This window comes from Arachis ipaensis, chromosome B1, assembly GCF_059453495.1.
Source record: "Arachis ipaensis isolate K30076 ecotype BB chromosome B1, ASM5945349v1, whole genome shotgun sequence".
In the NCBI taxonomy this organism is placed as follows: Eukaryota; Viridiplantae; Streptophyta; class Magnoliopsida; order Fabales; family Fabaceae; genus Arachis; species Arachis ipaensis.
This window is the reverse complement of record NC_142436.1, coordinates 103575642-103591068: the sequence shown is the minus strand read 5'-3', so window position 1 is coordinate 103591068 and position 15427 is coordinate 103575642. Positions and strand designations below refer to the sequence as shown.

The 15427-nt window shown below is 38.3% G+C and overlaps 1 non-coding gene across 1 annotated transcript; it reads right to left on the bottom strand.

The window, feature by feature from the left end:
• Positions 1–13782: 13782 nt before the first annotated feature.
• On the bottom strand, positions 13783–13890 carry LOC148577722 (small nucleolar RNA R71). Its single transcript, XR_015902807.1, has one exon. It is a non-coding gene; the product is annotated as a small nucleolar RNA R71 (small nucleolar RNA).
• Between the last annotated feature and the right edge of the window lie 1537 nt (positions 13891–15427).

The following is a 15427-nucleotide window of genomic DNA, read 5'->3' as shown; positions in this document are numbered from 1 at the left end:
TGCCAAAGCGGATAATATCGTGCTAGCGGGTGATCTGGGCTGTTACAGATTGAGCTCTAATCCCTTGGTGAGTCAATCTCTCAAATCTTGATCAATAGCCAATTCCTTGGTCTAATTGCTCATGAAGAGAGATATGCTTGGTCCCTGATTATACCACACATCATCATAGGTCCAAGTAGAGGGAGGATTTTATGTCACCATATCCAAACACCAAAACCCAGATTCTACTCAAGTGTGAGAAGGGATTTCTAGCATGATTTCATGTTTCCTTTTCCAAGGTTCCCATGAAACCCATTTTGCATTCAACCCCTTTTCCAAGGTGATTGAACACTAGCATGAAGTACGGAATTCCTTCTAGCAAATCAAAAAGAAGATGAACAGAAGAAGAAATTCACTATCATTAATCCATCAAGTATAATAGAGCTCTCTCTCTCAATGAGAGGGAATTTAGCTACTCATTGATGATAAGTCATCTTATACTAGCTTTTCAAGCATTTTTCACTTGTTTGATTAGGTTTTATGCACTTTCTTTCATAATAAGTAAGTGATTTGTAGTGGATTTGCATGGTTATGTCAATTCAATCAACCATTATTTATTTTACATAAAATCATAAGATTCATGTTAGAATTAGTTGATTTTATGATTAATGCAGAGATCTTGTGAATTTGGTGATGCTTTTATTGGTTGTTTTGATTACTTGTAGGTGAAGAAATGATGAAGAAAAGAAAGAACCAGGAAAGCATGCCTTATCAAAGCGTGACCCATGATATTAAAGCGTGGCGATCATCCAAAGGAACAAGGTACAGCGCTCAAAAAGTGAGCGTAGCGCTCAAAGAGTGAACGCTAGTATGGAGAGGCCAAGCAAGGGGAGCAAGGGCGCTACGTTGACAATCAAAACAGAGCGCTTAACTACAAGGCACCAGCGCTCAATTGAAGTGAGCGCTACATTAACTCCTTCTACCTTTTTCGGGCATGGCTCAAAAGAAAAGCAAGGCGCAGCGCTCACAAGAGGAGCAGCCAGGGTTTGAAGAGGGAACCAAACAAGCAAGGGAGCGCTACGTTCTATTCTCTTCACTGAGCGCTGAGGAAATTGGCACAAAGGGGAGAAGCCAAGTTCGAAGGGGGAACCAAGGAGCAAGTGTAGCGCTATGTTGCATCTTCCAACTGAGCGCTGAGGAATTGCAAGCACGCAAAGGAAGCATGACACGGCATGTAGCGCTGCGTTGATAATCCTCACTGAGTACTCCACTAGAGCTAGGACCCATGGACCATTTTCAATCAAATACCATCATGGATCCACTTCTTCACCAATTTGAAAAGCCCACTCCAAATTCTGAAAACCAAAAATAGAAAGTGTATAAATAGGAGTTAATTTGATTTGTAGAGCATCTTTTTACCTTTGGACCTGAAGCTCCATTTTAGTTTTCACTTTAATTTGAATTGTTCTGACTTTGGGATTTGGGAATTAGGATCTGAGTTTTTTTCTTTATGCATTTTCATTTCTTCTGCAACTTCTGCTATCTGTTCTTGGAATTTAAATTGAGATTGAAGAGCTTCATTGATTCTAAGTTTGAGAATCATCTTTTTGCCTCTCTTCTCAATTATTCTAAGAATTAGATCTGAGTTTAGTTTTCTGTTTTCATTTTCTTCTTCTGTAATTTCTACTTTTCTGTTTTGGGAATTAGAGAATTGGATCTAAGTTTCATTCACTGTCTTCCTTTTTTTATTTCTTTTGCAATTACTTTTCTGCTGGATCAAGAGAGCAAGTGAAATCTAGATCTACTTTCTAATCTCTTTGTTCTTCTTCGATCTTCAATTTCTCTTTTAAAAATTTCATAATTGAATCAAGTTTTCTTGCTGTTTGTTTCTCCAAGAAATTTTCCTTTCTGTTTTGCTATTGAACTGAACCCCTTCATCTAATAGCTTTCTGATTTGCTTCAATTTACATTTTTTGTTGAATTCTAAATCCCAGCACCGAACTCCCTTTTACTCTTCAAACAATTTACATCTCTCAGTAATTTAGATTCAGCAAATTTACATTTTTTGCACTTTAAGTTTCAGCTATTTACTTTTCTTGTAATTTAAGTTTCAGTTTGTTTACTTTCTTGCACTCTAAGTTTCATGCAATTTAATCTTTCTGCACCTTTAGATTCAGTCAATTTACCTTCTGCACTCTATTTCTCTGCTCAATTTACATTCTGCACTTCTATTTACTAGCAATTTAGCTTCTATCAATCAAAATCACTCAATTCATCAAACATTTGCTTAACTAAATTCATCACCTAACTAAAATTGCTATCTCCATCAATCCCTGTAGGATCGGTCTCACTCTTGTGATTTATTACTACTTGATGCGACCCGATATACTTGCCGGTGAGTTTGGTGTGGAATCTGATTTCCACCCATCAAGTTTTTGGCGCCGTTGCCGGACATTGATCTAGATTGATAATGATTAAGTAAGGTGGTGGTCTAGATTAAGAACTTTTTCTTTGTTTTTCTTTATTTTTGATAAGCACCCTAACTATTTGAGACTTTGTCTCTACTAACTCTTACTGCACTCAAGCTACAAAGTGCTCTGTGTGTTTCTTGTTGTTTTGGTTGTATGACAGAAGCAAAGAGAGAGGTATCCACCTCTGGTGATCGTGATGAGAGAACTCTTCGAAGACTGAGAAGGGAAGCCAGAGGAAAGGGGGTCATTGGTGAAGAAGCTTCTGAAGAAGAATACCAAGATATGGAGGAGAATCCAACAAATCCACCAATGGGAGTGGCCAACAACAATGGTCAACCCCAGAGGAGAGTCTTGGCTTCTTACACGTTTGCTAATCCAAGGCATTGTGGGAGTAGCATCCTTACCCCAAATGTCAATGAAAACAACTTTGAATTGAAGCCCCACCTCATCACTTTGGTACAAAACAACTACTCCTATGGAGGAAGCCCACTAGAAGATTCAAATCAGCATTTATCTATCTTCCTAAGGATCTGTGGTACAGTGAAATCCAATGGTGTGCATCCAGACATATATAAACTCTTACCGTTCCCATTTTCATTGAGGGACAAGGCTGCTCAATGGCTAGAAGCCTTCCCACAAGAAAGCATCACTAGCTGGGAGGATCTAGTGAGCAAATTCCTAGCCAAGTTCTACCTACCTCAAAGGATTATCAGATTAAAGACAGAGGTGCAAACCTTCACACAGATGGATGCAGAATCCCTCTATGAGGCTTGGGAGAGATACAAGCCCTTGATTAGAAAATGTCCCCCTGAAATGTTCAATGAATGGGACATACTTTAGAATTTCTATGAATGATTGACTCTGAAAGCTCAGGAAGCATTAGATCATTCAGCAGGAGGTTCATTGCAACTAATGAAGATAGCAGAGGAAGCCCAAAACCTCATAGATATTGTGGCAAACAATCAATACTTTTTTACTCATCAAAGACAATGCTAACCAGTTCAGAGAAAGGGTGTATTGGAGTTGGAAGGTGTGGACACAATTCTAGCTTAAAATAAAGTGATGCATCAGCAAATCCAGCAACAATTTGAGCAGATGGCTAAGAGGATTGATAGTCTGCAAGTTGCATCAGTAAATGTCACCAATCAACCACCAGCTGGGTAGGGACAAAATGAGGAAAATTGTAAAGATCAGCAGTAGGAACAAGTAAACTACATGCACAACCAAGGATCCAGCCAGAATGAATTCCATGGAGACATATACAACTCCTCTTGGAGAAACCATCCCAATTTGAGATGGAGAGACAATCAAAACCAGCAGCCTTGGCAGAAGAACTCAAACCAGAACAACTCAAGTAACACAAACCACAACCAGCAAAACACTAACCATAATTTATACAGAAAACCCCAAAATAACTACCCCAATTCCAGCTATTATCCACCCAATAACCCAGCCACTAACCAAAATAACTATCATCCACCCTCAACATCCCACAATCAGCCACAGACACCACAGAATGCTCAAAGGATCTCAAACTTAGAGATATTGATGGAAAAAATGATGCAACATTAGAAGATGACCAGCAAGAATCATGAAGCCTCAATGAGAAACGTAGAAAGGCAGATTGGGCAACTGTCCAAGCAAGCAGTGATTGAGAGACCAACAAGCTCACTCCCAAGTGATACCATTTTGAATCCCAAAGAAGTATGCAAAGCTATCCAATTAAGGAGTGAAAGAACCTTGGTGAATGACAAAGAAGTCAACAAGAAGCCTACGGACAATGACAAGGCTATCGGCAAGAAAGATGAAGCCAGCAATAAGGAAGAAGACGAGCAAGAATAGGAGAAGCTTAAAGAGAAAGATGAGCAGCCACAATCTTCAAGGAAAGGGAAGCAAGTCATGGAGGAATCATCACAAGAACAGAAGAAGGTTGTGAAGGCTTACACACCTCCTCTGCCATATCCTCAAAGACTACAAAAAAAACTCAAGGATCAACAATTCCCCAAGTTCCTTGAGGTCTTCAAGAAGCTGGAGATTAATATCCCACTTGTTGAAGCGTTAGAGCAGATGCCTCTGTATGCTAAATTCTTGAAGGAGCTCATCAATAAGAAGAGAAGCTGACATGAGAAGAAAATAGTGCTTTTAACACAAGAATGTAGTGCAGTGATCCAAAAAGGGCTCCCTCCAAAACTCCAAGACCCTGGGAGCTTCTTCTTATCTTGCACCATTGGTAGTATGACCATAAAAAAGACACTGTGTGACTTAGGAGCCAGCATCAATCTAATGCCTTATTCTATGATGAGAAAGCTATGCATAGAGGAGGTAAAGCCCACACAGATGTCACTAGAGCTCGTGGACAAATCATTGGTATTTCCCAAAGGAGTGATTGAAAACCTTTTGGTCAAGGTGGATAAGTTTATATTCCCTGCAGACTTTGTAATCCTAGACCTAGGAGAAGAAGGAGTAACTCTATTATCTTGGGAAGACCATTCCTGGCCACAGTAAGGGCCATCGTAGATGTTGAACAAGGAGAATTGACCCTAAGGGTACATGATAAGAGCATCATTCTGAATGTCTTTCCAGAAGCACAACATACTGATGAAAAGGAAAACTGCATAAAGGATGACAGAGAAGACGTGCATTGGAAGGAAGAATCTAAGGAGATACTCATTAGTTCCCCTCCAAAGCAAGAGACAATCAGCAAATCAGGACAAAAGGAAAATGAGACTGTAGAATGATGTGAGAAAGCAAGAAGAAGGTGAGGTGTTGGCCACTAAGAAGACAGATCCTAAAATACAGCCCACTGTTAAAGTAGAATGATCACAAAAAAAGGAAAGAAAAGTAAGAAAAAGGCTCTAAAAGGGTGAAAAAATAAAAAGATCCCAACTGAGTGATTCTCAAAGGGAGATAAAGTGCAACTAATCTACCAACAGTTGGGGACAGAAGAACAATCTGATGATTACTACAATATCAACAGGATACTCTCACTGGAGCATACAGAGATTGAACATCAAGGCACTGGAAGAAAGCTTACAGTGAGAGGAGACAAATTGAGGCACCACAATCATTAACCACCCTAATAAGGAGTCAATGTCAAGCTAATGACAATAAAAGAGCGCTCTATAGGAGGCAGCCCATGATTTAATATTCTTACTTTGTTTTAATTTCAATAAATGGTTCTCCTAGCATATATTTGAAGTTCTTACAAGCAGATTTAATAATTGCACATATCATTGTGAAGCATATGTCTGATTCCTAAGTTTGGTGTACCTAAAGACACTCCAAAATATCTTCTCAAGCTATCTTGGGATATATACTTATTTATTCAGGTGGAGTATATAGCCAAACACTGAGTTGGGTGTCTACATATACATTGAATCTCAGGAAAACCATTTTTGCTCAAAGGATCAAATTTATGAATAGATGAACCATACATTATTTCATTTTTATGAGTTTATGGTAGAAAATAAAATGTCCCTTATGATGAATGTACCAATTGTGATGGATGTTCTTTCCATTTTATATGGATCACTTAGCAGGGGACAAGTTTGGTGTTCACCAAATTTTGGTTCACTATCTAAGGAGCTCAATTGGTTATCTATGAATAAGGAACATGTAGAATTTTGTTTTTCTTTATTGCTTGGCACTACACCACTGTAATTCAAACCTTAAAGCTTACCATTGTCTTGATTTAATTGTATAGGTACAAGGGAGATTGAGAAGAAGACAAAGGGGAGCATGCACGGTTATGACAAGATGAAAAGAGAGTCACATGTTCCTAGGGAATGGTGCTCTCTTGGAAAAAAATCTGCATGCATTAATGCCTTGGAGGCCGAACCACATGTATCCAATAGGGGAGTAATCCTTGTCCTCCTTCATCTTTGCATGCTAGCCGTCCATGCTATGAGCTTTATACAATGTTTTGCTCAATCTTCACCATTAATTTTGTTCAACCGAAGCCTTCCCACTTGTGGTTTTGTTCCAAAGATTCATGCCTTGACTATAAATAGGTGGTGACACTTCTTAGCTCACATATCCCTTCTATCCTCATACAAGAATTCCTCATCTATTTGCTTTTGCTTCACTCACGCTTTCATCCTAAACACGTTCTAGCAGCCCCTATTTACCCAAAGGCAACACAAAATACCCAACAACAACTTATCTCCCATCCCTTTTCATAACAAGACCGTGCCTCAACCCAAGTTCATCCTTTCTTCTCCATTCTGTTCGAATCTATGGCTTCATCAAGTTCTAAGAGAAGGAAGGAAAAAGAACCAGTGGTAGCCGAACCATCAACTTATGATTCAAAGAGATTTAAGTCTCAGTTTCATGAATCAAGGTATCATAGACTCATGAAATCAAAGCACGTCATTCTAGAGATGGGCTTTAGACTGAGGGATGGAGAGTATCCTATCATGAGAAGAATTACCCAGGAAAGGAGGTGAGAACTTTTATGTGAGCCTCTCACAGACATCAGTGCAATCATGATAAGAGAATTCTACGCAAATGTTGTGAAGACAAGCAAGGACAGCCCCCCCTTATAAGAGCTATGTCAGGGGTGTTGAGGTAGATTTTAGTTCATCATCAGTCATGAGGGTCCTACAGTTGAGAGTAATAACCTATGGAGAGCTTAGCTTTGAGGAAAGATTGCAGGGTGAGAATGACCCTGATGAGATATTACATGGGTTATGCTTTGAAGACAGAGACTGGGAAAGGGACTCAGAGGGAGCTCCAAGCCACTTGAAAAGAATAGATCTCATACCAGAGGCCAAAGGGTGGTATGAGATAGTGAGGAGGTCTATACTCCTTACTGCAAACACCTCAAAAGTCACAATCTAGCAAGCTATCCTGACATATTGCATCTTAAAGGGAGGAGAAATCAACCTCTTGCAGCTCATAGCAGACAGCATTCAGGAGATGGCTGAGAATACAAGCAAATCAAGTAGGCTTGGTCACCCAAGCACTATTCTGAGGCTGTGCAACAGGACTGGGGTGCTCTTTGAAGATGAAGATACAGAGAAGGTAAAAGGAGGCAGGGGAATTACAAGGCGGAGCATGGAAGGTGCTACTGATGATGACAATCAAGAGGAAAGAAGATCCCAAGGAAGAAGAATAAGACCACAAGTGGAGGGAGAGCAAGCTTCTAGTGCGCTGAATTTGAGTCAAATGTAGAGAGCCATTGAAGAAATGTCTCAGCAATTCGTGAGAGCACAGGAGCAACATCAAGAACAATATTTGAGGCAACAGGAGTAGTATCTGAAGGATCAAGAGCAACAATAGAACTGGCAGCGCCAAATGATGGAACGACAAAAGACATGGCAGCAACAAATGATGGCTCAACAACAAGAATTTCAAGCAAGAATTCTTGAGGGGCAAAAGGAACAATCAGCAAATGTTCAAGAATCAGTTAATGAATTATTCCTATGACAGGCCAAGTACGGGGAATACACCCAAAATCTCTATCAGTGGAAGAACATATATCATACCATTGGGGAGCATAGACACGTGGATAGAATAGAGTATGATATAGAAACCCAATCAAAGTTGGATTATGTAGTCCACAGCATGCCAGCATTGAACCCATAGATCAAGCCATTTGAAAAATGCCAAGAATTGGTAGACCATCAGAGAGCAAGAACCAAGCAACATACAGCACACATGCAGCATGGGTTGGAGGAGGCTGGACTCTCAGGTCTGATAGACCCTATTTGGGATCGAAGGTGCCCTGTTGAAGAACCTCAAGATGCAACCAAGAAGAGGAAGAAGAAAGGAGAATCAAGCAAGAGCAAGGAGCACGACAATTAGGAGGTGGTGGAGTTTCTTTCATGTTTTTCAATTAAATAAGGATGATGCATACCTGAAACATAATATGACTCTAGATGCTTTATGTTTTGCACCTTCATATTCTAAGTAGTTTTCTTACAAGTGAACTGCATTGTGCTTGTTATCAATCATTTGCTTAAATTCTGTTTTGTTCCCTTCTGCATAAATGAAAGAAAAGTGTTTGATATAGAAAAGTGATTGTCCAATGTTGTAGGAATTAGAATGAAATTCAGTGGTGGTACTTGTTTGATTTAATGATTAGCTCAATAATAAAAGCTACATAATGAAATGCTCCTTGAAGTGTGAATTAGGGTGCTGCTATAAAGCCTTTTATTAATGAATAAGGCTAGACACCAATAGCTTGGACCTTAGGACATATGCCTGTGGTACTTTTGTACTAGGATATGCTTGGACAATTAGGTTCTGAGGAGTATTTTAAAACTTGGCCATTTGCATTAACTAATCTGGGATTGCCAACTGAAAGTCCATTATCAAGAGCAACTTAGTTACAAAGCATTTAGTAATCCAAAGAGATGATGGACATCAATGTTCCTAGGAAGAAATTGTGAGCCAAGTGTCTGTGGTGAAGGAGTGTCGAGCAAAAATTAAGCCAAAAGGCTGCTGCAACACTTGCCACCAAGCTTTCTAAGCAAAAGAAAGAAAGAAAAAGCTAACAGGGATCAATCAAAAAGCAAGGCATTTTAGCAGCAACTCTAGTAAACCATCAAAGAGACATTCCATATCAAATAGCTAAGAATAATTGAGCTACATTTGTCTGCATAAAACCCCATGAACCAAGTTCAATTATCTGCTAAATAAGGACATCTATGCTTCTCTGTTTCATTTTATTTCTTCTTATGTTTAGTGCTTGCTTGGGGACAGGCAAGATTTAAGTTTGGTGTTGTGATGACAAGTCATCTTATACTAGCTGTTCAAGTATTTTTCACTTGTTTGATTAGGTTTTACGCACTTTCTTGCATAATAAGTAAGTGACTTGGAGTGGATTTTCATGGTTATGTTAATTCAATCAACCATCATTTATTTGACACAAAATTATAAGACTCATGTTAGAATTAGTTGATTTTATGATTAATGCAGAGATCTTGTGAATTTGGTGATGCTTTGATTGGTTGTTTTGATTACTTGTAGGTGAAGAAATGATGAAGAAAAAAAAGAACCAGGAAAGCGTGCCTTATCAAAGCATGACCCATGATATTAAAGCGTGGCAATCATCCAAAGGAACAAGGCACTGATGAGCGGATAATTTATACGCTTTTTGGCATTGTTTTTAGTATATTTTTAGTAGAATCTAGTTACTTTTAGGGATGTTTTTAATAGATTTTATGTTAAATTCACATTTCTGGACTTTACTATGAGTTTGTGTGTTTTTCTATGATTTCAGGTATTTTCTGGCTGAAACTGAGGGACTTGAGACCAGAAATCAGATTCAGAGGTTGAAGAAGGACTGCTGATGCTGTTGGATTCTGACCTCCCTGCACTCAAAGTGAATTTTCTGGAGCTACAGAACTCTAAATGGCGCGCTTCCAATTGCTTTAAAAGGTAGATATCCAGGGCTTTCCAGCAATATATAATAGTCCATACTTTAGCCAACAATAAATGACGTAAACTGGCGTTCAATGCCAGCTTTCTGCCCAAATCTGGCGTCTAGCGCCAGAAAAGGAGCCAAAATCAGAGTTGAACGCCCAAACTGGCACAAATACTGGCGTTCAACTCCTAGAAGGACCTCTAAATGTGCAACACTCAACCTCAGCCCAAGCACACACCAAGTGGGCCCCGGAAGTGGATTTATGCATCAATTACTTACTTCTGTAAACCCTAGTAGCTAGTTTATTATAAATAGGGCCTTTCACTATTGTATTAGACATCTTTTGATCATCTTAGGATCTTAGGATAATCTTTGGATTATATTTTGATCTATTGATCACGTTTTGGGGGCTGGCCATCTCGGCCATGCCTGGACCTTCACTTATGTATTTTCAACGGTAGAGTTTCTACACTCCATAGATTAAGGTGTGGAGCTCTGCTGTTCCTCAAAGATTAATGCAAAGTACTACTGTTTTCTATTCAATTCATCTTATTTTGCTTCTAAGATATTCATTCGCACTTCAACCTGAATGTGATGAACGTGACAATCATCATCATTCCCTATGAACGCGTGCCTGACAACCACTTCCGTTCTACCTTCGACTGAATGAGTATCTCTTAGATCTCCTAACCAGAATCTTCGTGGCGTAAGCTAGAATGATGGCGGCATCCAAGAGAATCTGGAAGGTCTAAACCGTGTATGTGGTATTCCGAGTAGGATTCAATGATTGGATGACTGTGACGAGCTCCAAACTCGCGATTGCGGGGCGTTAGTGACAGACGCAAAAGGATAGTAAATCCTATTCCAGCATGATCGAGAACCGACAGATGAATAGCCGTGCCATGACAGGGTGCGTTGATCATTTTCACTGAGAGGATAAGATGAAGCTATTGATAAGGGTGATGCCTCCAGACGATTAGCCGTGCCGTGACAGGGCATTGGATCATTTTCCCGAGAGATGACCGAAAGTAGCCGTTGACAATGGTGATGTATTACATAAAGCCAGCCATGGAAAGGAGTAAGACTGATTGGATGAAGATAGCAGGAAAGCAGAGGTTCAGAGGAACGAAAGCATCTCCATTCGCTTATCTGAAATTCTCACCAATGAATTACATAAGTATTTCTATCCCTATTCTATTAATTATTATTCGAAAACACCATTATCAATTTATATCTGCCTAACTGAGATTTGCAAGGTGACCATAGCTTGCTTCATACCAACAATCTCCGTGGGATTCGACCCTTACTCACGTAAGGTATTACTTGGACGACCCAGTGCACTTGCTGGTTAGTTACACGGAGTTGTGAACCATGGTCTTGGCATCATGTTTTTGGCGCCATTACCAGGGAAAGAAAGAGCAATAAATTTTACATAATTAAAGTGTAATCACGATTTCGCGTACCAAGTTTTTGGCGCCATTGCCGGGGATTGTTCGAGTTTGGACAACTGACGGTTCATCTTGTTGCTCAGATTAGGTAATTTTCTTTTTGTTTTCTTTTCAAAAATTTTTCAAAAAAAAAAAAAAAACAAAAAAAACAAAAAATCTTTCAAAAATTTTTCTTTTGTTTTCGAAAAAAAAAAAGTTTTCAAAAATAAATTATTCTATGGCTTCAAAATTTTTAAAGAATGAATTCTAGTGTTTCATGAAGCATGTGAAGCCTGGCTGGCTGTAAAGCCATGTCTAAATTCATTTGGACTGAGGCTAGCAATTTGTTATCAAGAGCAAGCTAGTTGTAGCTAATCCACCTGTTGCTGTTCCTGATTTACATGCTGAAGCTTGGCTGGCCATTGGCCATGTCTAGTGTTTTGGACTGAAGCTTTCTTTGAAAGCTTGGCTGGCTAGTGAGCCATGTCTAATTCCTGGACTGAAGCTTTAGACTAATATGGCAAGATTCCTGGAATTCATATTAAAAATTTTGGAATCCTTATTTTTCTTTTCCAAAATAGTTTTTCGAAAAATATAAAATGAAAATCCAAAAAAATTTAGAAAATCATAAAAATAAAAAATATTTCATGTTTCTTGTTTGAGTCTTGAGTCATGTTATAAGTTTGGTGTCAATTGCATGTGCATCTTGCATTTTTCGAAAATTTCATGCATTCATGGTGTTCTTCATGATGTTCAAGTTGTTCTTGGTAAGTCTTCTTGTTTGATCTTTGCATTTGCATGTTTTGTGTCTTTTCTTGTTTTTCATATGCATTCTTGAATTCTTAGTGTCTAAGCATTAAAGAATTCTAAGTTTGGTGTCTTGCATGTTTTCCTTGCATTAAAAATTTTTCAAAATTATGTTCTTGATGTTCATCATGATCTTCATAGTGTTCTTGGTGTTCATCTTGACATTCATAGCATTCATGCATGCATTCATTGTTTTGATCCAAAATTTTCATGCATTGATTCTTTTTGTTATTTTTCTCTCTCATCATAAAAATTCAAAAATAAAAAAATAAAAAATATCTTTCCTTTTTTTTCTCTCATCAAATTCGAAAATTTGAGTTGACTTTTTCAAAAATTTTTAAAATCAAGTTGTTTCTTATGAGTCAAATCAAATTTTCAATTTGAAAATCTTATCTTTTTCAAAATCTTTTTCAAAAATCAAATCTTTTTCAAAATTCTTAGTTATTTTCGAAAATTCCAAAAATATTTTTCAAAAATCTTTTTCTTATTTTTATATCAAATTTTCGAAAATAACATAATCAATTAATGTTTTGATTCAAAAATTTGAAGTTTGTTACTTGCTTGTTAAGAAAGATTCAAACTTTAAGTTCTAGAATCATATCTTGTGATTTCTTATGAATCAAGTCATTAATTGAGATTTTAAAAATCAAATCTTTTTCAAAACTAATTTCTAAAATATCTTCTTATCTTACCTTTTTCAAAAAGTTGGTTTCAAAATATCTTTTCTAACCTCCTAACTTCTTATCTTTTCAAAATTTGTTTCAACTAACTAACTAACTTTTTATTTGTTTCTTAACTTTTTCAAAACTACCTAACTAACTCTCTCTCTCTAATTTTTGAAAATATCTTCTCTCTTTTTCAAAAATCTCTTTTTAACTAATTATTTTAATTTTTAAATCTTAATTTTCGAAAATTACTAACATTTTTCAAAAAAAAAAACTATTTTCAAAAATCACTAACTCTTTTTTCAAAAATTATTTTCGAAAATTCCTTCTCTCTCATCTCCTTCTATTTATTTATTCATTTACCAACATCTCATCTCACATCTCAACCCTCCTCACAGATGTGCTTCTTCCATTACATTACATTCTTTATCTCCCCCTCTTTTCTTCCACTCACAAAGGGATCCCTATACTGTGGTTTAAAGGATCCATATTATTATTATTATTTTTTTCTGTGCCCTCTTCTTTGTTATATGAGCAGGATCAAGGATAAGAACATTCTTGTGGAAGCAGATCCAGAACCTGAAAGGACTCTGAAGAGAAAATTAAGAGAAGTTAAATTACAACAGTCCAGAGATAACCTTTCAGAAATTTTTGAACAGGAAGAGGAGATGGCAGCCGAAAATAATAATAATGTAAGGAAGATGCTTGGTGACTTTACTGCACCTAATTCCAATTTACATGGAAGAAGCATCTCCATTCCTGCCATTGGAGCAAACAACTTTGAGCTGAAACCTCAATTAGTTTCTCTGATGCAGCAGAACTGCAAGTTTCATGGACTTCCATCTGAAGATCCTTTTTAGTTCTTAACTGAATTCTTGTAGATATGTGATACTGTTAAGACTAATGGAGTAGATCCTGAAGTCTACAGGCTCATGCTTTTCCCTTTTGCTATAAGAGACAGAGCTAGATTATGGTTGGATTCTCAACCCAAAGACAGCCTGAACTCTTGGGATAAGCTGGTCACGGCTTTCTTAGCCAAGTATTTTCCTCCTCAAAAGCTGAGCAAGCTTAGAGCTAATGTTCAAACCTTCAGACAGAAAGAAGGTGAATCCCTCTATGAAGCTTGGGAAAGATACAAACAGTTGACCAAAAAGTGTCCTTCTGATATGCTTTCAGAATGGACCATCCTGGATATATTCTATGATGGTTTATCTGAGCTATCAAAAACGTCACTGGACACTTCTGCAGGTGGATCCATTCACCTAAAGAAAATGCCTGCAGAAGCTCAAGAACTCATTGACATGGTTGCTAATAACCAGTTCATGTACACTTCTGAAAGGAATCCTGTGAATAATGGGACGCCCATGAAGAAGGGAGTTCTTGAAGTTGATACTATGAATGCCATATTGGCTCAGAATAAAATATTGACTCAGCAAGTCAATATGATCTCTCAGAGTCTGCATGGAATGCAAGCTGCATCCAACAGTACTCAAGAGGCTTCTTATGAAGAAGAAGCTTATGATCCTGAGAACCCTGCAATAGCAGAGGTGAATTACTTAGGTGAACCTTATGGAAACACCTATAACTCATCATGGAGAAATCATCCAAATTTCTCATGGAAGGATCAAAAGCCTCAACAAGGCTTTAATAATGGTGGAAGAAACAGGTTTAACAATAATAAACCTTTTCCATCATCCACTCAGCAACAGACAGAGAACTCTGAACAAAATTCTTCTAATTTAGCAAATCTAGTCTCTGATCTATCCAAGGCCACTGTGAGTTTCATGAATGAAACCAGGTCTTCCATTAGAAATTTGGAAGCACAAGTGGGCCAGCTGAGTAAAAGGATCACTGAAATCCCTCCCAGTACTCTCCCAAGCAATACAGAAGAGTACCCAAAAGGAGAGTGCAAGGCCATTGACATAAGCACCATGGCCGAACCTACAAGGGGAGTGGAGGACGTGAATCCCAAGGAGGAAGACCTCCTGGGATGTCCAGTGATCAATAAGGAGCTTCCCTCTGAGGAACCAAAGGACTCTGAGGCTCATCTAGAGACCATAGAGATTCCATTGAACCTCCTTATGCCCTTCATGAGCTCTGATGAGTATTCCTCTTCTGAAGAGAATGAGGATGTTACTGAAGAGCAAACTGCCAAGTTCCTTGGTGCAATCATGAAGCTGAATGCCAAATTATTTGGCATTGATACTTGGGAAGACGAACCTCCCTTGTTCATCAATGAACTAAGTGATCTGGATCAACTGACATTGCCTCAGAAGAGACAGGATCCTGGAAAGTTCATAATACCTTGTACCATAGGCACCATGATCTTTAAGGCTCTGTGTGACCTTGGTTCAGGGATAAACCTCATGCCCCTCTCTGTAATAGAGAAACTGGGAATCTATGGGGTGCAAGCTGCTAAAATCTCATTAGAGATGGCAGACAATTCAAGAAAATAGGCATATGGACAAGTAGAGGATGTATTAGTAAAGGTTGAAGGCCTTTACATCCCTGCTGATTTCATAGTCCTGGATACTGGAAAGGAAGAGGATGAATCCATCATCCTAGGAAGACCTTTCCTGGCCACAGCAAGAGCTGTGATTGATGTTGACAGAGGTGAACTAGTCCTTCAATGGAATGAGGACTCCCTTGTGTTTAAAACTCAAGGATCTCCCTCTGCAACCATGGAGAGGAAGCATGAAAAGCTTCTCT